The sequence below is a fragment of the Schistocerca americana genome, chromosome 1, assembly GCF_021461395.2.
Source record: "Schistocerca americana isolate TAMUIC-IGC-003095 chromosome 1, iqSchAmer2.1, whole genome shotgun sequence".
In the NCBI taxonomy this organism is placed as follows: Eukaryota; Metazoa; Arthropoda; class Insecta; order Orthoptera; family Acrididae; genus Schistocerca; species Schistocerca americana.
The window spans coordinates 209,156,318-209,179,991 of NC_060119.1; the positions used below are offsets into that span (position 1 = coordinate 209,156,318).

Consider the following 23,674-nt stretch of genomic DNA (forward strand, 5'->3'; position numbering starts at 1 on the left):
TGCCTGTTGCTAATTAAGTGTGAAGGAAATAGCACAGTTGCTTACGTTTTGCTTTTGACATTTTGTACTTCCTTGTCTTCAGGACAATAATCAACTGATTACTGCGTGGCAAATGTTTACAAAGTAAATGGCGATGTGAAACTACGAAATCGGAAATTTGTGGTAAGTTACTACGGGACCAAACTGCCGAGGTCATCACTCCCTAAGCTTACACACTACTTAACCTAACTAACTTACGCCAAAGACAACACACATACCCAAGCCCGAGGGAGGACTCTAACCTCCGACGGGGTGAAATGCGCGCACCGTGGCAAGGCCCCTGAGATCGCGCGGCGTGAAACCCATATTCGCTAAAGTAGGGTGAATTACTTTTTTGTTATAGTTTGACGCAGCTAACCCAGATCATACGACTTCATGATTTGCTACAGAATTTTCAGGCAAATAAACGTTATTAAAGAGGGAGCTAAGGGTTTTGTGAAGTTCTCTGTGGAGAATTTCAGCTAGAAATAATCATTGATTTCCTCAAGGCAGGAAATCACCTACCACAACCAAATTATTGTCTGCCCATCACTATGAGGTTCCCTGCATCTAACGGACCGTAACGAAAATTCTAAGCGCTATTCAATGTGTGAGCGCGACTACTTCTTGAGGTATCATCCGATTTTTCAGAAAAAATGGCCCGCTTATTCTTTTGTTGCTACATTTCGATGCTCCTCGGTCGTGGCCGGCAGCCGATGTAGCTGACATAGTATGAATTATTTACCCTTTAACGATCATCGCACAGTATCAGTTTCGGAAAGCGATTGACAGATGCGGCACCAAGAAAGGCATGAGAAGACAGTTGAAGACAGTTTCAAGTTGTTCAGATTGCCGCACTATTTCCTCCTTACAGAATAAGAAGAGGCAGGAGTACGCCCACCGGCCATTTCTACGCAGAATCATTCCATTACTTTAGACGCTAGAATCAGGCAGCGTCTCTGGACCTGCTGGTTCGATTAACAAATGATCGCATTATTCGCGAATATTTAACATCGGAAAATTTATACACCCAAAGAAGTGAACGCTGTAGCGATTCTCGGTACGCTATCAAACTCAGGCGAGCATCGAAAAAAAATAACTTGCGGGATACCGACTGCCCAGTATGTCAACCATTCGACAGCAAAATCCCTGGAAGACATCACTCGACAGAAGTTTGGTATGTAAGGAAGAAAGCTCTATGCAGGAACTACTAAAACGAAGGATGGCAATCCTGTTGCTATAGCTTCGCGGCTTATGAAGGCATTATATGAAGTCAGCCTGTTTTTAAACTAGAAACCTTTTTTTTCTGGACAACTGCAGGTTCACCAGATCCAGGTGTTGCAGGAACTTTTTCTGGCCCATGTGGAGCTACGAATCATCGTGATTGCATAGCTCCTTGGTATCATGACAAGTTGACTCCAATAACTTTAATTTTACCAGCTTAGACACACACTATCTAGGTGCACTTGGTTTCACAGTATACTTTACTGTAACGTCTCCATTTGATGAGACTGCAGGGGCCCGAAAACTAGTTAATAGTACATAAATCTTATCACAATCGAAAAGCGACTGGTTGCATATCATAGCTACATAAACCGCCAATTTAGGTCACAGCTGCAGTTCGTCGTCCATGTTGTAATTCTACTCAGTACTACCCACCAATCAGGCGATATGTACCTTTTACAGTTGTGCGCGCCGTCAGAGTCAAAATACTCCACCTAACGCTCTGTTTTGATGTACAGTTATAACACCTAACTTATTAGTCTCAATCATCATTCGTTGTGAGAAGCATCTGTTTTCACACAGAAAAACAATCACACGGAATACATAAAATAATCTTACAAAAGCCCTGTGATTTATTTATTTATTTATTTATTTATTTACTTACAAGAGGAACTGATCTCCTGATTAGCCGTTTTGAGACAAATGCATTGAAACATTCTCAAGTTGGTGAATGACGCAAACAGCCACAAATGCTTTTTAAATGTCATTTTACTGCCATAACCGGTTTCGAGCTACCATATCCATCTTCGTACGGCAAATTTTTTACACAGATGTTTTGACCAATAGCATGTCGTCTGTTCCCGCACTGCACAAGAAAATTTAGTATTTAGAGCAACTTTGTAAATTGTTTCATTAATAAAAATATGCCAAAGAGCTTGCATTTATTTATATATGACGCAAAATAGTTGCAGTCACTTACCTTAGTTCCAGTAGTTTTCTTATGGTCCAAATTGTTTTCCAGGTTGATGTATATGTTGCCTAATTCCACAGAGTACACATTGCAAATAAATTACTGTGGCAGACTTAATAACGTGCATGATGTGTGAAATTCATTGTGGGAGCAGACAGGATGCTTTTAGCCAAAACATCTCTGTAACTAAAAATATTAGCCCTCCGAAGATGGGCATGGTAGCCCGAAACGGGGTATGGCATTAATGTAAAACATTTAAAAAGTATTTGTGGCTGGTTGCGTCTTTCACCAACTATCATTAACGGCCGCGGGGTTCACAAGATCCTACACGGATAAAATAACGCTCTTCAGTGTTTTGATATTTAACAAGAAATTAAGGTGTAAAAATACCTTGAAAATGAAGTGTTATGAGGCTGAATGAAATACTACCAGAAACTGAGTCGTTGGGAAGTGAGATACTTTAGCAAACTATATTTCCTTCCAGAATATTTGAAAGACATGCAGTGGATCCACTGCGTACGCCACGAAAGTTTGGTGGTACGCCGAAGTTAATTTACAGTACAGTGTTCGGAAAAAAATACGTTGTTGCATCATATACTACAACTACTTTTACACTTTTAAAAAGAAAGGGGACATGTAAAATCCTCAACGAAGTAATAATTATTAACACTATAGTCTTTACGAATAATGTCATGTACGAAGAAAGAGAGGGAAGTCTTTTGGTCTAACAACGAAAGACCATTCCTCAATTTAAAAATGGATTTATTTGCAACGCCATGTCCTGTTGAAACAAAGTACACTTTCAACTTATTGCCATTAAGTACAGAACAGCAGTTAAGTCTCGTTCTGGAAGATCTAAAACTATCGTCCGTCAACGGCTTTAGAAAATTTCATTAAATGTTGGAAGAAAAAGTCTGCGGGTACCAAACATTACGAGTACGATGTATGTTCAGATCCCTCACTTTTCTAACCGCCGATCTATGTACACCGCCAAGTGCGCACAATTCTGGTGAGCAATATTTTTCTTTTATTGTCCAGACTCACTCTAACGGAATCTTAAAATGAATTTTGGCATACTTCTCAACAAACCTGAGGTGCATAGACAGTGGTTTATATTCACTTCATTACAATGTTCTGAATACTATCTTATGTTTGTGATCTGCATCTTTCCGTTGAGAGTACCGCAAGCTTCCTGATGATACCAATCCCCCCCACAAGAACAAAATAATTCCCAGCTTCATCGGTCTTTTGTAACCCTTAATTTGCATCCGTATTAAATGGTTACAGCACTGAATTTGTCTCTTTGAGAACTGCAGCTCTGCAATCTAAGAAGAACAAAGTAATCGTGAATAATTTAGGTTAAAATTACCTCGGTGGTTACAAACCACGTCACACTTAACGAGCACCTTGCGATTGTTCGCTATGTGAAACAGGTTGCCAATCACTTAACATTTCACGGGAAACGTTGTCTTACTATACATACACGATCTATACACTGCGCGATTACTTTTTTACGCCAACTTTTGCTAAATTACGAAGAAATAAGTTCCATAACCCACAGCAAGAGATAGTATAAAAGACATTTACAGTTACTGCTACTCGCACTTGACAAGAAAGCATAAATAAAAATTTGAACTGTGGCAACAAGTCACATTCTGTTTATATTACACCGAAAAAATTACTTTCGCAGTTCATCGATTTCTGCTATTGTCAGGCTTTAAACGCTTCTTCACCGTTGCAACAATTGTGCAATACCTCACGTTGCAACTATCCCTGCTGATTTGATCAATACGCGGATTCTCTATGTTTCTATGTTCCAGAACACTCTCAGATCGTCTGAGGTTAGTCGCAACTTTCACGTCAAGTTCAGACGCTACCTCGTTTTGCATACCGTCCTCCAATGCTTCGTGTCTCTCTCTCTCTCTCTCTCTCTCTCTCTCTCTCTCTCTCTCTCTCTCTCTCTCTCGACAGAAACAAATCAAGCTGACGCAAGTTTTTAAGGAAACTAACCAATTCAAGCTGCTATTTAGGGGATAATATAAATCTCCAGCGCACTTATCTCTCTTCTAAATCGACAGTGACGTCATGGCCTTGTGATAGTGCCCTACGTCCTTGTTTTAACATTAGCCTACTTACGTGATACACCACTTCCGCGTACATCCCGGCAAGTGAAATCTGGAGTTTGTTCGTTATACATACATTCACATACTCTTCCGGAGAAAACACTTCGAAGCTTTTACCGTGGGAGGAAAGGGGGGGGGGGGGGGGGGGCGGTCGTTCGGTAAAGGTTCAGTCGCATCAGTTGCACCAGTTGGTAACTTTCGCCAATTCTACTGGACCGTGCGACGGAGTTCTACCGACCGGTAACATCAGATGGTTAAAGATTGATCAACGAAATTTTACAGAAAATACAGACAAATTTTGTTTCTAAACTGTGCAGTTATTTGACATGTTTAACATGGAGTTTAATGTACCTTTCGTCTACATGTCTTGTGGAGAAGACCCCGCTGGCGTTACACTGCTATAACTATGAGGGCAGGAAATACAAAGGAAGGAATACTGGGTTTAACGTCCTGTCGACATCGAAGTCATTAGAGATGGGGAACATGCTCTGATGGTGTCCAAGATGGAGAGGGGGAGGGGGGGGGGGAATCGGCCGTGCCTTTTCAAAGGAATCAGCCCGGCATTTGCCTGGAGCTATTTAGGGAAATTACAGAAAACCTAAATCTGGATGGCCAGATATGGGTTTGAACCGTCGACCTCCCGAATGCGAGTCCATTGTACTAACAACTGCGCCACGTCGCTCTGTGACAGGAAATCTACCCGTGCTGAATCACAGAGCCCTATTAGCACGTTGCGTGGAAACACACTAGCCATTCCTCTTCCAACCTGATGACATATCGCATAACGCGAACAAAGGAGGGCGTAGTGATGGAGTTAGAACCGAACGACGGAAGCTGGTGTTAGATACCGTGTTCGAGAAACGACTGCCAACCCATAGATTGATGAGTTATTCAAATTATTTCCTTACTGTTCGTTTTATAACTTCAAACGCCTTCTTCTTGCCACAATATAATATTTATTTACATTCCCGACGAATTTTGCATTTTATATTTCAAGGCATCTGCAGTGGATGTTATACATAACACCGTTTTCTTTTCAGTTATAAGTTTTATACAGTTCATTGTAAGTAAAAACGAAACAGTGCAATTCCAGAAAAAATTCAACTGAAGTTGTCTTTGATATAAAAAGCGAAACCCATCTGGAACGTTCTGGAACCCACATAAATATTATACTGTATTATAGCAAGGAAAATACATGTGAAGTTATAAAACGATCATTATTATGCTTTCTGCGGGTTACCCCTGTCCACTCTTAAGCCTGGCTTATGTCGGAGACAGTGGAAGACAAGCGAACAAGTATTCGTAGACACTTCGCCAGTGTCGCTACCGTTCGCTTGTGTCTGAACAAGCGTTTACACTGGAGGGGACGGGAGAGAACACGAAATAACGAACAAATCTGCGTTAGTATTTGCTGTCACTAGTAATCGGGACGCATTATAGAACAGAATATAGTTAGAGTCACGATGCGAACCATGTACTGAGAGAGTATGATTTTGTATGGCGAGCGCACTGTTTTTGATGAAGTAGGCGATATTACGCAAGATTTAAGTTCGTGAATCTGTGCGTAAGTGTGGAAGTAGTGGAGTTAACACTGAATTGCTGCTGCAGTGCTCCTTAGTATTCGCTGGGTTCTCACTGCAACTGAGGAAGAAATTTAAAAACCGAACACTAATTATCGACGACCAAAACAACCTGAAGAAAGGCTAGCACTTACACTTTTGTTATCGGCAACTGGAGACATAGCCATTAGTGGTTGTTACGAATTTCAGTACTCTCAAGTATGTTTCTGATGGCTGCGACATATCAGAAGCACTTCAGGGATTTCATTGACGGGCGTACAAGGTAAGAGTGTGTCAAAATATGATTAATGAAATGTGAAATATAAACACGACACACAGGCTACTTGATAAAGTGTGTTATAAAGCTTTTCTGTTTTAGAGATCACATATCAACTCGGGTAACCCATTTTTATTTACAAAAAATCGATAACATGACATACACCAGCCATATAATTACATAGCGAATTCGAACCGAATACGGCAGAATGCAATTCGCTCGCGCTCGCTTACCGCTTACACTAGAGAGAAATTTCGTCCTCTGATGCTGTTTCGCCTCTGTTTGCTCAGCTGTAAACCAGGCTTTACAGTACACGTCAGGCGGCGCCAGGGATAATAAGAAAGCATTTATGACAGTGTATTGCGCGCATTTTACTGACATCCCTTATAGTGAAAACTAAAAATTATTATTTAAGGTTGAACATTAAGTTTGTTACTAATTTACAAGGTTACGTAATGGAACACGTGAATATTATTAATGTACGTATGCCAGTCATGTGTTTTAATCGAACATGTACGAGAAACAGAGCACTGTAACAGTTAAATATCAGTGTTGTGTGTGTGCTGCTTCTGTGACAGGAGGAGACTTCAGTTCAGGTGCATTATTCATAAATTCCAGTACATATACTTCGTAAATAGCAATGAAATTTATTTTTCAGTTTTTTTTTTACAGAAATTTTTCACTTTAAAGGAATGTGGCACTGAAACGTGTGTAAGAAGCGTCAGCAATGCTGATAATTTTGTTGTTTGGGGCCACAGTGAAGTAATACTTTCATTTAAAAAGTTCCTCCATTTGACTGTACACATCGTTGATTCGACCGTACAATCATGACGTCCGCCTCTGTGCGTTCATTGGGCATGATCTGCCTTCTACAAATGAAATCATCGTCAGAATATATTAAACTTGGTTATATAATGGTGTCACGCCATTAAAATGAGAACAAGTTCACAGATTGTCTGGCATTATACAACGAAGTTTAATATATCTGGACGAGGATTTCGTTTATAGAAGTGTGATCATGCCCTACACTATGGTATTTGAAAATGGCCAAAGGCCGAAATTATGCAGCAGAATAAAAGACCTATACCGCCTAGTGCCGGAAATTTCATTAAAAAAATATTAGCAATGCGTTTGCATGTCTATAAATGTACTGGAGCTTTACTTAGGATCAGTTGTGGGAGTCTGGTATCGGTATTGGAAATCAGAGGAAAATTATTTCAATAATGTCAGTTTAGTGGTTGGCCGGTGTTTAATTTCTTGTCTTCGTATTCAGTCACGTGCAGCCTAAATATGCCGCATACCGACAATAGCTTTCAGGGAGCGAGAGCACATTTCCGGTTGACGTGAGAAGGAACGTATAGACAGCAGCATGCCGCCGGCAGACGCGCGTGATCAACGAATGACGTCACGAGCACGAAAATCTCTGAGTCTGCGCAGCGAAAGGTCGAGCTGTAGCGCCACAGAACCGGCAGGAGGCGGCCCGCTAGGCTGGCCGTGGGCGATCCTCGGTGGTGTCGCGATAACACGGCCGCGATACTGGCCAAGGACGGCGTCCTGTGCATACCGGGGACACGCGGCGGAAAGACGGCAAGCAAGAACCGGACAGCAGGCGGGGCCTAATTCCGACACGCCCACCTCTGCTATTGGCAGCCTTAACAATGTTGGCGTAGAACACCACATCGAATAAAGTCTTCAGAAAGAGATTCGGACCTTCGGACAAAACGCGTTTTCAATTCCTCAGTTTTACAGAATTGCGGGAAAGGTGGTTCGAAGTAACAAGGAGGGTAAGAAGGTACTTTCTCACGTTATAATTGGGTCGCGAGTATCTGGAGGCTTCATCTCCTCCGCACACAACTGCAAACAATTCTTCTCTCTTTTGGACGGAGCCTCTAATACTGTCTGTCAAAACCGACTTGAGGTGGTGAACGTTTGAATGCTTCGTTTAGCCAAAGTTGACCAAGAAGCTGTCACCGAGTTTGACAATGGGGTTGGTAGAAAAGTGACGTCTTTCCCCAGCCGAACTGATCTGGTGTGTTCACATGTTGCGAGCGCTGTTCTTGTGAAAGCTGCTTGGACTCTTTTCGGGACTGTCCAATAGTTTGGTGCGCAATCGTTATCTGTTGGACGCATCAAAATATACCGTCTACGACTCGTAACCTTTCGCATTTCTAGCGTTTCGGCGTTACTGTACGGCGAGAAATTGTACGGAAAACAGCTCCCTTTCAGAAATCGTGCTCAAACTTCGGAACGTATCGACAGTCTCTCAGCTCAAAGCTCTTCACAGCCGAAGCAGACACTTCATTCTAACGCCGCTTTCGCGACCCGATCAATGAAAATCTGAACGTTCCAGTTCCAGATACATCCGTAAAAGCACTTATGCGTCTGATCTCCTGACAACACCGTAGAGATGAAGCAAAATTTCCTTGCTTCCGGTAAATTGATCATCCGGCTTTAAATTTCACTTTATAGTTGGAGAGTGTTCACCTGTCTTAGTTTTGAACGCTGCTGTGGTGAATGCGCAGTAGCGAGAATAAAGCGAGGTGCCCTCTCGTGGCGTCCGTGCCTTGTGCAGACCGACAGAAGCAGTACATTTTAAGCTAACGACGCTGAGAAACGGCGCAGCATACCTGTGTGCCGTGCGGTGAGGAGATGACAGGAGAGCCGGTGGCCGGCAGAGCGCGATACTGAGCTTCGCAGCGGGAGGGAGGCGTGTGCGATGCACTGCTCTGGGAGGCCGGCGACGACTGTCTGCGCCTGGTTCCAGAGGTGCGCTCGCCCGGAGTCCGGCAGCGAGCGCCCATTGATCGTACGCTCGGACGACTGCAGCGCCACGGCGCAGCCGCGGCACGCACGCGTACTGCCAAGTCGAGCGCGCAGCGGCGCTGACCCGCCGAACATCACGACTCCCTCCCTATACCGGTACTGTTGCACTCTGTGCACGAATCCCTTCCGCACACCGTACAAACGAAGAAATCAGTAAGCTCGCGCGCGAGGTGCTGAGGATTGCGTGACCAACACCAACATTTTGTAACTAGTAGAAATCAGAATAGCGAAAAATTTAATATCGAAATAGACGAAGTTAAGACGTGCTACCTACGAAACAAAAAACAACATCAGGGGAGAAGCAAGCACGACAAAAACGAAATGTGAGAGAAATCTAGTGCCACTTATTTTTTATCCACCAAAGTTCTTATTTTTTCAAACAATAATATTATCCTCTTCAAATTATTTCCCTTCGGCAGCTATACACCGGCGGAGTCGTCGTTTCCAGTCTTGGCAGCAGCTCTGAAACGCTTCAATGACAGGGCCTTTAACATGTCAGTCACATTCTTTTGAATGTTCTCCAGAGTCCGAAAATGACGTACTTTCAAGAATTTTTCAATTTCTGGAAAAGAAAAACGTCGCAATGACTCAAATCACGTGAGCAGGTGGACTCTGGAACAACAGGAATGCTTTTTGGGACAAAAAATTCCGTGATGGAACTGGCCGTGTGACATGGGGCACTGTCATAATGCCACATCCACTTGCCTGCGATGTCCTACTCTACTCACCCTTTCCTTGATCTTTTCCAGGACATATTTGTAGTACACTTTATTTGTCAATCAAGTGTACTGCAAATATGTCCTGTACCGTATGAAGAAATGCTTTACACACACACACACACACACACACACACACACACACACACACACACACACACACACACACACACACACAATTTTTTATATATTATTCCAGCTTGTTTTGTGCCTGCAACTAATCTTGAACAATAACATTTTTGGTCATGATATGTGGTCCAGTTTATCAAATACGAGCCTGGTGAAATACCCTTAGACTTCAAAAAGAATTTTCTGTAATCCCTGTTCCAAGAAGAGCAGGATGCTGATATTCCCACCTATCACAGTCATCGATTTCACGTCATGTTTACAAAATACTGACCCAAACTGTTTACAGAAGAATCTAAAAACTGTTAGAAGTCAACCTCGTGTAAGATCACTTTTGGGTTGCAGAGAAATCTTAGGAGGACGCGAGACAATACTCACCTTACGACCTATCCCAGAAGATAAAATAAAAAAAGAGAAACTACATTCTTAGCATTTTTAGGCTTAGAGAGAACTTTTGCGAACGCTAACTGGAGAAGACTTTTGATATTCTGGAGGTAGGGATAAAGTACAGAGCTCAGAAAATTATCTGAAACTTTTAAAGAAGCCAGACTGCAGCGATAACGGTCGAAGAGCACGAGACGGAAGAGGTGGGTCGGGATTGCAGTGTCTGAGCAATACAGTAAAATTTTACATTTAACAAGCATAAAGAAAATCAAGTGGACAGTCTGAAAGGGAATTAGAGTTTAAGAAAACGAAAAGCTTTGAAGTTTGCCGTAACATTTTAATTTCTATATCTACCTATACACAGTCAGCCACGCCGTGGTGCAGGGCGGAAGGTACCACGTATTGCTACTAATCATTCTCTTTCCTCACAAAGCGAGGGAAAAACGACTGTGAAAGCCTCCACACGAGCTCTAAGTTCTCGCATCTTATCTTCAAGGTAGACACGCGAGATGTACGTTGGCGGCAGCAGAATCGTTCTGTTGTCGGCCTCAAATGCCGCTTCTCTGAATTTCCGCACTCGTGCCTCGCGAAAAGATCGTCGTCTTTTCTCCAAGGATTCCCATTTGAGTTCACGAAGCACCTCCATAAAACTTCCTTGCTGATCGAACCTACTGGTAACAACTAAAGCAGCATGCTTCTGAATGGCTTCGACGTCTTCCTTTAATCCGACATGGTGAGGATCCCAAACACTGTCAGAGATGGCAAAGGGCCTAGAAGAGCAGCTGAACAGAATGAACAGTGTCTCGAAGAGAGACTATTAGACGTACGTCAAAAAAGTAGAACAGGGATGATGTATTGTAGTCGAAATGAGTCCAGTGATACTGAGAGAATCAGACTAGGACACACTGGAAGTAGCTGATGAGTTCTGAAATTTGGGGAGGAAAATCACTGATGGCAGCCAAAGTAGAGAAGTTGTTGAATGGACACTGGCCACAGCTCTAAAAGCATTTCTAAAAGTGAGATATTTGTTAACAAGAAATAGAAATCTAAGTGTTTGGTAATCTCTTCTGAAGGTTTGTGTCTGGGCTGTAGTCTTGTTCGGAACGGAAGGAAGCGAGTGACCGGTGAAAATTTTGGAGGACGACCGAGTTCTCTACACAGTAAGTAGGTTGCAGCATTTATGCAGAAATTAAGAGACTTGCAGAGGGCAGGAGCGTGGAGAGCTGCATCAAACTAGTCTCCGGACTGAAGACCACTGCAGCGGCAGGAGCAGCAAAGGCAGCACAGTCACTTCACCGAAAGACTGACTCCTGCAATGTGAAAAAACTGACATTTGTTCTTATACTTCAAATGATTTAACATACGACTGTACAGGGTGACTCAGATTAAGGGAAAAACGAAATTCCGCTATCAGGACGTCAATACGACACGATGTCAGCCAGCCACCGGGTAATCCACCATGCGGCGTCATGCAGATGCGGTATGGAGGGGCTTGGGGTATGCACACCGCACTCCAGGCCGTTGTCGACGTTTGTAACTTGCAGCCGCTACCTCTCAAATGTAGTAGCTCTTCAATTGGCAACACGATACGGAGTACATCTGGGACAGTCCTACCACCATGAAAAAAATCCTCGACAATACCGGTAATCCAACCGGGGTGCTGCGCATGACAGCCATCTACACTCACCACTTAGCAACTGAGGGCGGACAGATGACTCAAATGACAATTCATTTCATACTCAATGTTTCAGTTACCCATTTTCAATGGAAATAGCAAGTTGTGGCAAGTAATTTGATTCCGTACCCTTACAAACAAGCCACCTCTCGTGTCATGGATACAAGAATGTAAAAAAATTAACCTTCACTGAATAATTTTATTTTGTTTCATCTATTTATGCACACGAAACTCATTCGCTTCATTAAAGCGTCTCTGAATAACAAATGAAAGGTCACTTGAGTCATAGAGCTCCGTCAAAAATACGAGAGCTATTGGAAGTATAAACGATGGGTTGCGAAATTGAACCCACAGTGGAAACCCGATGAAACTTTGCACATATGTTTTGGGCAGTGTGCCTGTATGCCAGTGTAGGTAGTGTCAAGTCGCTCTTCTTGGTTCTGAGTGCACGGTGAGCGCGTAAAGATGCACTGAAAATAGTGTCTCCCGTGAGATTTCGCTCGATTTCATGGAACCCCACATAACGTAACAATCGTGCATTTCCTTCTTCAAGAAAGTTTTCGGTCGCACATTGCAGGGCACTGAGGACGCTTCTGCAGTGTTTTCGATGGGAAGTGTTTGATCACCCATCATACAGCCCTGACTTGGCGCTCTGTGATATCTCTGCTGAGATGGACCGCTGGCTATGAAGGCGACATCCTGGCATAGACAACAACCTGCAAGCCAGCGTAGAAAATAGTCTGACAGCACATGAGGCTGCCTTCTACGACGAGGGTATTGAAAAATTGGTACAACACCATATCTATTTGTGAGCGGCGACTATGTAGAGAAATAGCTGGAATAGGTAGCTAACTGTTGCAAATAAAACAGTTTTGATTTTCACTGGGGATTTCCATTTTGTTATCTATCTTTTCTTACTTATCCAGCAATCCTCGTACGTTACTCAATATGCAGTGTAAGTGCGCATATGGAAGATTTCCCCCTATGTAGACAACGCTTTAAGGTAACCACTACCTCGTTGTATTCGTCTGTTCAATTCGACCGATACGCGCTTCTCGTGAAATCGTGTCGTTAAGTCACTGCTGGGTGACAAACTGAAGCAGCTGCAATGCCCTGAAGCGTTGATGCTGTCATCGAAAATGTAGTTGCAGCTCCGAAACGGATCGAGTTGGACAGAAAAATAAAATGAAGACCGCTTATCCCAGAAAAACAGGTCGAACTTGTAATGCACAGCTCATGACGAAATGTCTGCAAATAATGTAATTTCATTAACAGTTTCATGACTGAAGTACTACTAATTTTCCGCTTGAGTTACCTTCATTATAAAAAGTACTTTTCGGCGTTTCGTCAGCACAATGATTCTTTACGTGTCCATCTACATCCATACTCTGCAAATCCCCTCACGGTGTCCCAGGCGAAGAGTGCTTCCGGTATTGGTATTACTATTACAGCCCCGCCGCAATTCTCCACTGTTCCGTTCGTCGATAGTGCGCTGAAAGAAGTACTTTAGATAAATCTCCGTAGTTGAATGGCTGTGAGCACTATTGACTCAACGTCTGAGGTCATCTGTCCCCTAGAACTTAGAACTACTTAAACCTAACTAATTTAAGGACATCACACACACATCCATGCCCGAGGCAAGATTCGAACCTGCGACCGTAGATGTCTCGCGGCTTCAGACTGTAGCGCCTAGAACCGCCCGCCACTCCGGCCGGCAAATCTCCGTAGTTATTGTGGTCCATAACATTCAGTCCAAAGACAGATTGATGCAGCTCTTCATTGCTACTACACCCTTTAGCTTCTATCTCCGAAAAACTATAACTTCCATCCTTCTGTATCTGGTTACTATATCTTTTAAGTCTGTCTCGACGATTTTTACACCCCTATCCCTACGTCACACTTCCTTCAAACACTAAATAGGCGATCTCTTGATGTCTCAGAATATGTCCTATCAACCGAACCGATCCCTTCTTCTAGGCAGATTGTTCCACAAATTTGTCTTTTTTTCCAGTTCTATTCAGTATTTCCTCATTAGTTACGCGATCTACACATCTAATCTTAGACTCCACAATTTATCTGATTTTATCGCCACCACCATTTCGGGAAATGCATGTGGAACAAGTTAATACACTGTTCCTTTTGACAGACACTTACAAAACGAGTAAGTCTTTTGCTGGGAGTGCAATATATGTGGCGAAATATAGACACCTCAGCCTTAAAAAGTTGTATTTCATGAAAAACAAAATGTGAGGCGACAAATGTTGAAAAACTGCATACAGGAAACGTCGATATTGTTTCCTCCATGTTTCTTGGTGCACGACGTGGGAAAAAAACGATACTGCACGAACTGGACCGAGACCTGCCCAGTCTCACATCCACAAAACGCAGACACCACAAAAAAGTAAATATCTGAAGGTCAGTTTTGCTTGTTACGCCTCCAAAACAAAGTCGGTTGAAGGAGTTCCAAGTGGTCCATCGTCTTGAGTCACCTGATCAGACATCTCTGTTGGCCATCACCCACCTAATAATGCTGGTTGCAACACATGACGCTAGTACCTCGTTGGCTAGTGGTGTGTGTGTGTGTGTGTGTGTGTGTCTTCAATTGTGAGCACGGTCACTGGTATCTTAACAGCTACGGATTGAAATGAATGGTAAAATACAACGGACAGCATATGGATGGGCTTTACACCCACAAAAGGAGCCGATATCTGCTTGTTGGGAAGCTGTGGAAATCATTCCTCGGAAAGCGAGCGATGGACAATGTGGACCAGGGGAGCCCACAGGTTTCCACGTCAGTAGTGGCGAATATGTCCACACAAGTAATTCAGAAAATGTTGCGCATATTGCTATCTATCATTTCCTCCTATTGGTTCTGCAGTGCACTTCCAGTGCCTGGTCAATATTAAGGTAACAATACAGGGTGTTACAAAAAGGTACGGCCAAACTTTCAGGAAACACTCCTCACACACAAAGAAAAGATGTTATGTGGACATGTGCCCGGAAACGCTTAATTTCCATGTTAAAGCTCATTGTAGTTTCGTCAGTATGTACTATACTTCCTCGATTCACCGCCAGTTGGCCCAACTGAAGGAAGGTAATGTTGACTTCGGTGCTTGTGTTTAAATGCGACTCACTGCTTTACAGTACTAGCATTAAGCTCATCAGTACGTAGCATCAACAGGTTAGTGTTCATCATCACGAACGTGGTTTTGCGGTCAGTGCAATGTTTACAAATGCAGAGTTGGCAGATGCCCATTTGATGTATGGATTAGCACGAGGCAATAGCCGTGGCGCGGTACGTTTGTATCGAGACAAATTTCCAGAACGAAGGTGTCCCGACAGGAAGACGTTCGAAGCAATTGATCGGCGTCTTAGGGAGCACGGAACATTCCAGCCTATGATTCGCGACTGGGGAAGACCTAGAACGACGAGGACACCTGCAATGGACGAGGCAATTCTTCGTGCAGTTGACGACAACCCTAATGTCAGCGTCAGAGAAGTTGCTGCTGTACAAGGTAACGTTGACCACGTCACTGTATGGAGAGTGCTACGGGAGAACCAGTTGTTTCCGTACCATATACAGCGTGTGCAGGCACTATCAGCAGCTGATGGGCCTCCACGGGTACACTTCTGCGAATGGTTCATCCAACAATGTGTCAATCCTCATTTCAGTGCAAATGTTCTCTTTACGGATGAGGCTTCATTCCAACGTGATCAAATTGTAAATTTTCACAATCAACATGTATGGGATCACGAGAATCCGCACGCAATTGTGCAATCACGTCATCAACACAGATTTTCTTTGAATGTTTGGGGAGGCATTGTTGGTGATGTCTTGATTGGGCCCCATGTCCTTCCACCTACGCTCAATGGAGCACGTTATCATGATTTCATACGGGATACTCCACCTGTGCTGCTAGAACATGTGCCTTTACAAGTTGGTTTGGTTGTTTGGGGAAGGAGACCAGACAGCGTGGTCATCGGTCTCATCGGATTAGGGAAGGATTGGGAAGGAAGTCGGCCGTGCCCTTTCAGAGGAACCATCCTGGCATTTGCCTGGAGTGATTTAGGGAAATCACGGAAAACCTAAATCAGGATGGCCAGACGCGGGATAGAACCGTCGTCCTCCCGAATGCGATTCCAGTGTGTAACCACTGCGCCACCTCGCTCGGTGCCTTTACAAGTACGACACAACATGTGGTTCATGCACGATGGAGCTCCTGCACATTTCAGTCGAAGTGTTCGTACGCTTCTCAACAACAGATTCGGTGACCGATGGATTGGCAGAGGCGGACCAGTTCCATGGCCTCCACGCTTTCCTGACCTCAACCCTCTTGACTTTCATTTATGGGGGCATTTGAAAGCTCTTGTCTACGCAACCCCGGTACCAAATGTAGAGACTCTTCGTGCTCGTATTGTGGGCAGCTGTGATACGCCATTCTTCAGGGCTGCATCAGCGCATCAGGGATTCCATGCGACGGAGGGTGGATGCATGTATCCTCGCTAACGGAGAGCATTTTGAACATTTCCTGTAACAAGGTGTTTGAAGTCACGCTGGTACGTTCTGTTTCTTTGTGTTTCCATTCCATGATTAATGTGATTTGAAGAGAGGTAATAAAATGAGCTCTAACATGGAAAGTAAGCGTTTCCGGACACATGTCCACATAACATCTTTTCTTTCTTTGTGTGTGAGGAATGTTTCCTGAAAGTTTGGCCGTACCATTTTGTAACACCCTGTATAACATAATAAAACCTGTTTTTACATTTCCAATCTTTTTCTTTTCCGTTATTTACGTTATTTTTGTTATCCGCGTCTTAAGTCCTGTTCTCTCAATTAAATGGTTTCCTGCCATCAAAAACTGCGTGTGGCTAATTTCCACATTTAGCGCTTTTGAACTCTAAATCACACGTTGCAACATCGATTTTCGGATCGATTTATGTGGAAACTACTACTTATTCCTGTTCGCATACAACCTATAGCATGTAACATAAAACTATACACTGTTTCAGAATCTTAATCATTTTGGGTTCTGTGTAATGTACGTAGGTGGGACTTTTAGGGGGCACTTTCAAACTGTTGTCGCAACGTTTCGTCACCTGACGGTACTCTAAACTGCAACAAAGCAAAAACAGCATTTGAATGTCTTTTCTGTCTTTGCATCTTTATGCCGTTCGGAAGTCGTTTGCAGTTTTGTAGATTTGTGGAACTTTGTGAAACTGGTGAAGGGACAGCTTATGGAAGCGCCACGATGATTACCATGCGTTATAGTCTCAGAAAACCACATCCAACTTAGAAAGCACACCTTTAGCTGCTTTGGAATAAACCAACCACGGATAAAATGACGAAGCCCAATCGAAATGTTCTCCTTACACTACCTATATCATTCTTTAAATTATAATTTTTGGTATATTGCCTTGGTTTCAACGAGGTGTTACTGTTATATTTCATCTCAGTGTGCTTTTAGATTCCCCTCACTTTCCTTTTCGGTTTTCGTGCGATTATGAGGTGCAAAACGCTTACCAATATTAGTCATTTAGTTATTCTGTTCACTTCGCTTTTACACCTCACGAAATTCTACAGAAACCACATTCGTGCACCGCTCACTGCTGACTGGAAAAATTGAGAGAGAACTTACTTCACTGTCGACCATATTTTCGCGCCGTGTCAACCAGCTGAGTTTCGTGGCGACGCATTATAGAGATCTTCATGCTCAAACGTGATACTTATTCACAATAGCGATTATAAAATTAACTGAATGAAGCGTGTTTTACTACATTTACTCAATGAGCGCCAACCATTAACACACACGTTGCAACAGTTTGAACGACGACTTCATACCTCTACCAACAAGCAATGATCAGCGGCCAGACAGTTTAAATGAACATCTCTTCAGCAAATTAAAAGAAATATAAAACAATTGGCTGCTTTCAATTAGCACCTGACAGTTGGTAACAACTATCTGAAGTTTTATGGCGTGCATTTTTTTTGTTACATCAGTAACCATATCTGATTTATGAAGTAGTGAGCACCTGCAGACATGGGAACGGGGACGAACGAACAACACAACACAAACAACACAACACAACACAAAGAACTGTACATGTTACGGAATATTCATGCACACGCCACTGTGCTTGTCGCCTTAGTGTGATGCTCTACATTTCTAAGACTAAATTATCATGGGACCAAGTCCCTGTGTAATCGTGTCGTGACTCAGTCGATCGGCAGCTTCATTTCATTATAGCTTTTTAGTAATGCCTTGAGTTTGTTGACCTGTACCGTTTCTTTTGTTACGAGCTACATATTGTTCACAAGCACTAAGATGCCGAATATTCTGGCTGCTGAAACTTAGATTTAATTTTGCGTAGATACTCAATTTTTCAAAGATTTCATTTTTAATATTTTACTTCATTGTTTACAGTTGCGTAACGTGCATTTAGGATACGATAATTCATTGTTTAGTGTTGCCAAGAACGAACAATGCACGTACATCTAGAAAAAAACGCAGTGATGTTGCACAAGAACGGATTCGTACATAGTGAAAAAAAAAAATTGATGGTTCATCCCCTTATCTCCATTGTCGCGTCACTTTCACCCAGTAAGGAGATTAAAAAATATATATATATATTTTGTATTGGTATTGTACCACACGTAATGTCCATTTGTGAACATCGATATTCGTGTGTTCAATTTTTAGATCCGTTCTTGAAGGTAAAGGATTAGATCAAACTTCGCGTGTTGTCACTATCGAGAAACTCTGCCGTAACTCTAGGATGGCTATACAACAATTTTTGTGTACGTTCAAGGAATGATCTTAAAGAAAAACAAAGATATTTAAAAGTAATTGGCATTCTTGTACTTTCACTTCCACCCCCTGTAAAATTTTACATAAAGAATAAAGATGTATAATGTTAAAAAGTTATAAAAATTCGGAGCTATTAATTTTCAACACGCGTCGTACATCTTTTCACGTCATAGACGCTCTATGTTTGAACAACATCTCGAAATCCACGTTCGCAGTGCACACAGCTACAATCAATTACGGAATAACAAGCATTGAAGATCCACATCCAGGTACTGAATCATGCTGAAAAAGGTAGCTTTATGAATTTACTTGAATGGATTGAAATATATGTACATAAAAGCAAACCACCACATAATCTCCTCAATGAACAGACCGAGTTAGCCAACGTAGCCTTTCTTCAAAACTTCATTCCTTTGCTTTCCAGTTTAAAATAAACTACTTCGTTTGACAATAACAACATGTAGACACTAACCCATTATGAACTAGTGCATAAAATACAACAGTTTGCTTAGTCATTCATCATTTTCTTTGCTTTCAGTGTATACATAATGTCACTGTATTAGCACTTCATTACAAAGTGGCTGCTTTATTTGTTTACCTTAATCGTAATCCGTTCTCATGTAATACAAATTGTAAGTACTGAGACGTTTGTAGTTTGTAAATTTCTTCTGTCATCAATGTAAACATCGAAATATCTCAGAGATTCTTTGGCATTGTTACAGTTGCAATATCGCCATCTTTGCATATATTCTTCCATGTGGCAAAACATTTTGGAAAGTGTGAGTGATGCTTTACGTGTGCACACACGCATGTAAAAAGAGTTGCTTCATATAATCTGCGGTACAGCATGAAACAACCAGTCAGCACTGCAACGTAACGGCCCGGAATTTTCGGCACAATTATCTAAAACATTTTCACTCTAATATTTTTTTTTTTACTTTGTTTGAAATCGTTATGAGGCGCAATTACAATTAGACAGTTCGTCACATGTTTTGGTTGTAGGACACCACCACCCCAATGAATTTTCACAATATGGGGCAGTAAAAAATGAAAACCAATGTAAACTACAACAAAAATGTACCTTATGTGAACAAGCCGTCTGACGATGTGGCTGTGTTTTAAACCCGCGACGGCCCTATTTATGTAAATAAATAACATTATAAAAATTAGCTGGTTGCTGTTATCTCCTGTGGAAGAATCAACTGCTGCTTTGTGTGCAGCCACGGTCTGAAAATGTCCGTTTTCGAGAAAACACCATTTTCAGGTGAACTCGGTGATAATTTTCTATGTATTCTAGGTCTTAAAAATCCAGGCTCTGGTTACAGGTTCTTTTTCGTATTCGTAAACTGAATGACCGTTCACTATAGAAGACTCCTCGAGAAGCTAAACTTGCCTGTAACGCGCCGAACAAACTGGCGGATAATCAACTATTTTTAGGACTTTGTGTTGAGCAGAAAGTTAACACTATGGAACAAGGAATCGAGAGGAACGGACCTGCCCAAGAACAGTCGTCTATTAATTGGCATCGATATATCGTCAGCTAATGAAATGAGACATCAGCCTGAGAAAGGCGAGCTTTTTCTTTTTAGGTAGGGTAATGAGATTCGGTGATCACTTTTGGTGAAGACAGCGATCGGACTTCGTCTCAAGACTTGTTCTGCGCTTGCCCTTGGTTCTGTTCTGACGCTGTAATGACTGCAGTCTACTCCATGTTGTGAGAATAAGCACCAGACTCGAATGACATCCAGCATGGTAATCAGAACGAACATTCGACATGGTTTCGTTTTTTGAAGCCAGTCTTCCGTCTCCCACCTGATGATGCTTCCGTAGTCTTACTCCAACACTGATCCGAGTCTTTACCCTGCTGCCATGGGGTGCCTCTTATCACCTGGTTCAAATCCGATTCGTCGGGTGCCGCCTCTGGAAATCGGCCGCACGTAAAACTTGATCCTGTTCTGAGAGCTAGCTTACTCCTCGTAACGCCGCTACCTGCATGACGAACACGCCGGGCATGTAGCTGCAGCGGACCTCGGGCGTTATTATTCCTTTCGGCCTGCACAAAGGGCGAGACCATTCATTCAGCAGCCGCCATGCACTGCCCACTAGCAGAAGTGGACAGGAAAACAGCCCGAGAAAGAAGCTGCCGCAGATCGACGCTCGTCGCAGCAAAGCTGCACTGTTGACGCCTTACTCAAGACTTTGGTGAGTTGCGACTCAAAGCCCGCTCCTCGGAGAACCCATATGCGCCGTGTCTGCTTAGTCTAACCACCCTGAAGCCCTGTATAATTTTTTTTTTGCTGTTTTAATAAATTGTTTTGATGTAACTATCTGTGTTCACGTCTGAGTCACTGCAATGTTTTGCACATATCCAGTGAAGAGGTGAATTTTGATTTGATTAATGTTTATGAGGCCTGATGCCCAACAAAAGAGAAAATCAATTTCTTCCCGTATCCCTGGTAAAAATTTCCATTCACCGCGTTTTATTAGTCTTTTTCTTGCAACTATTCCTCGTATAGGGGTAAGAGAGACCTTACAAAGGCAATACAACATTCCCAAAGTGGTGGGCAACTAACAGCCTACTGGGCTCTCACAGAATTACATCCGCTACTCCGTTAAGGTGGGACCGGTGCCGTACAGCGCACATATTACCAACTGCAGCGTGGCACGAACCAAGGGCCTGGTGCTTAAAAGACAAGATAAAGTCTATGAAAATCACCGGGTATTTTAGAGCAGCATAGTGTTCCATCGCTATTTTCTCCAATAAGAGGTTTAAGCTGCTCTTCGGATTCGTTCGTCGTAAGGGATTGTAGAAACGACAATGTTCTCTTTATTATGTATGTGTCACGAAGAATCTCTGATTACAGAAAACAAAATCACCACCTCGCACTTCTTCTTACTGGAGTCCTCTCTGGAAATGAAAGAGGCAGAAGTTGTCGTAATCACTACAGTGGGAACTTCAATGCTTATCACGCAAACAGTTACTCAAAATCAATAATACACGTATACTGATCACTCAATGTGTAATACAGGGTCTTTCAGAATTAATATACCGGCTTTATTTTATTCGACTTGTAAATAATACTTCAAATGCAATAGCAGCTCCAAAAGTTTTTCTTCCAAGTATTCAGTGTTAGCACCATTCGTCACACATCAAGTCGATTGGCGAGTTCCTTCCAAACCCTGGTTAGTGTGTCTGGAGTAGAAGTACGAACAATATTGTTTCTAAGGTCGGGTAGATCGCCTGGTAGCGGAGGCACACACATGATTCTTTATAAATCCCTAAGGTAAAAACCGTATTGCTTCAGATCGTGTGTGAACGAGGTCATGCAGAAAGGCTTTGTCGTCTGGCCCCTTGCGGCTAACACAAGGTCGTGTACAACGTTGCTTAATCAGTCGCGTACTGAGTTATGCCATTGAGGCGGAGCACCATTTTACTGTCAAAGTTCTGTGGTTCAGCTTCTTCCAATTGAGGGAAGATTTATAGTTCTAGCGGATCGAGATAAGAAACATCAGTTACAGTTGCTTCACCGAAAATGAAAGGCTCAAACTTCCCGCCAGTGTATTGCACAAAAAAAATTCAATTTAGGAGAATCTCGTTGCAACTGTATCATCTGGTGGAGAACAGCTGACCCTACAGGCGCACATTATGTGTGTTCGCAGTTGCACTTCGAGTCGTCACTGAAGACGATACGATCCAGAAAATCTTCATCGTCATGCACCAAAATTTCGTTTGCAAAGTCGGCAAGTAATCTATAGTTAAGTTTTAGAGATTGCACCAACTCCAAACGGTAAGGACGCAGTAACAAGTGTCTCCTAAAAAATCTCCACACGGACGTCCCTTTGCGCACAGGTACACAAACAATGCTTAGTTGCTCTTTCATTTGATGTATTATTTAAAATTGTAACTTTAATTTAATAGATGCTACAAGGCCTTAAAACTGTACATCCGTTTTGAAACAATCTGTATAATACATCATGTGTACACGAAAGTAACGCGGTTGAAAAATTATTGCGAAATGCTGAAAGATACGAAAACGATCAGCATTTGGTCCCAAGACCCCCCTGCTGACCCATCAATATAAATACTCTGCCGGAAAAAAAAGTACACCTGTGAACACAACGTCGATTTTGATCCGATGACAGCATATGCGACCTGGGGGATAGTAGATGTACTGACAATGCTTCAGCGTCGCCTGTCAACAGAGAGCGTAGGGGCATAGCCACTAGCAATGGCCCGTTTACCATTTGTTCACACAGACGACGCAACAACACTTCGTCGGGACTCTGGGGTCGCTGACGGTGGCAGCAGTCAAACCGGAGAACGCTTTAAACGATCGGCACTTAGGGGGCCGAGAGCAAAAAGCAGTGAAGAGCAGCAGTCAGAAGTAGTCAATATCATGAGAGAGGTGTCGCAGTTGGCGGTCGTCGGAGGCAGGTGCCACTACACAGTGACACTGCAATGGTGCTGCAGTAAGAATCCGAGAAGACTGCACACATTCGAAGGAGGAGAACAGTTTCTGGTAAGTATCCAGCAACAGTTATTCTCGACATGGATAAAAGTCAGTCGTCAACTGCATAAGGAAACCTTTCTTTGGTTCCTTTTACCGGTTTCAACTGTTTAAACTGTCAGCTTCAAAAGTGAAATAGGCTCATATCATTAGGAAGCCAACGTCAAAATAAGAATCGGACGTTAGTGTCCTACAAATGATTAACAAACACTAATTTAAAGTAAAAATGGCTCTGAGCACTATGGGACTTAACTTCTGAGGTCATCAGTCCCCTAGAACTAACCTAAGGACATCACACACAGCCATGCCCGAGGCAGCAGGATTCGAACATGAGACCGTAGCGGTCGCGCGGTTCCAGACTTTAGCGCCTAGAACCGCTCAGCCACCCCGGCCGGCAAATTTAAAGTAATTATGTTAAAAATAAACGTAGAAAGACTGAACAGCAGAAGTAAATCGGATTTGTGA

General features: G+C 42.8%; 1 protein-coding gene across 4 annotated transcripts in view; it reads right to left on the bottom strand.

Annotated features, from left to right (window-relative positions):
• Window positions 1-23,674, bottom strand: part of LOC124595574 (synaptosomal-associated protein 25) — a 420,350-nt gene that overhangs the window by 265,035 nt on the left and 131,641 nt on the right. Inside the window, exon 1 of one of the 4 annotated variants that reach the window (XM_047134643.1) lies at window positions 8,799-8,953. The exons of the other annotated variants lie outside the window; for them this stretch is intronic. The gene's annotated coding sequence lies outside the window, so the exon portion shown is untranslated. Of the gene's footprint in view, window positions 1-8,798; window positions 8,954-23,674 lie in introns of those variants that run through there. 4 annotated transcript variants of the gene reach the window in all.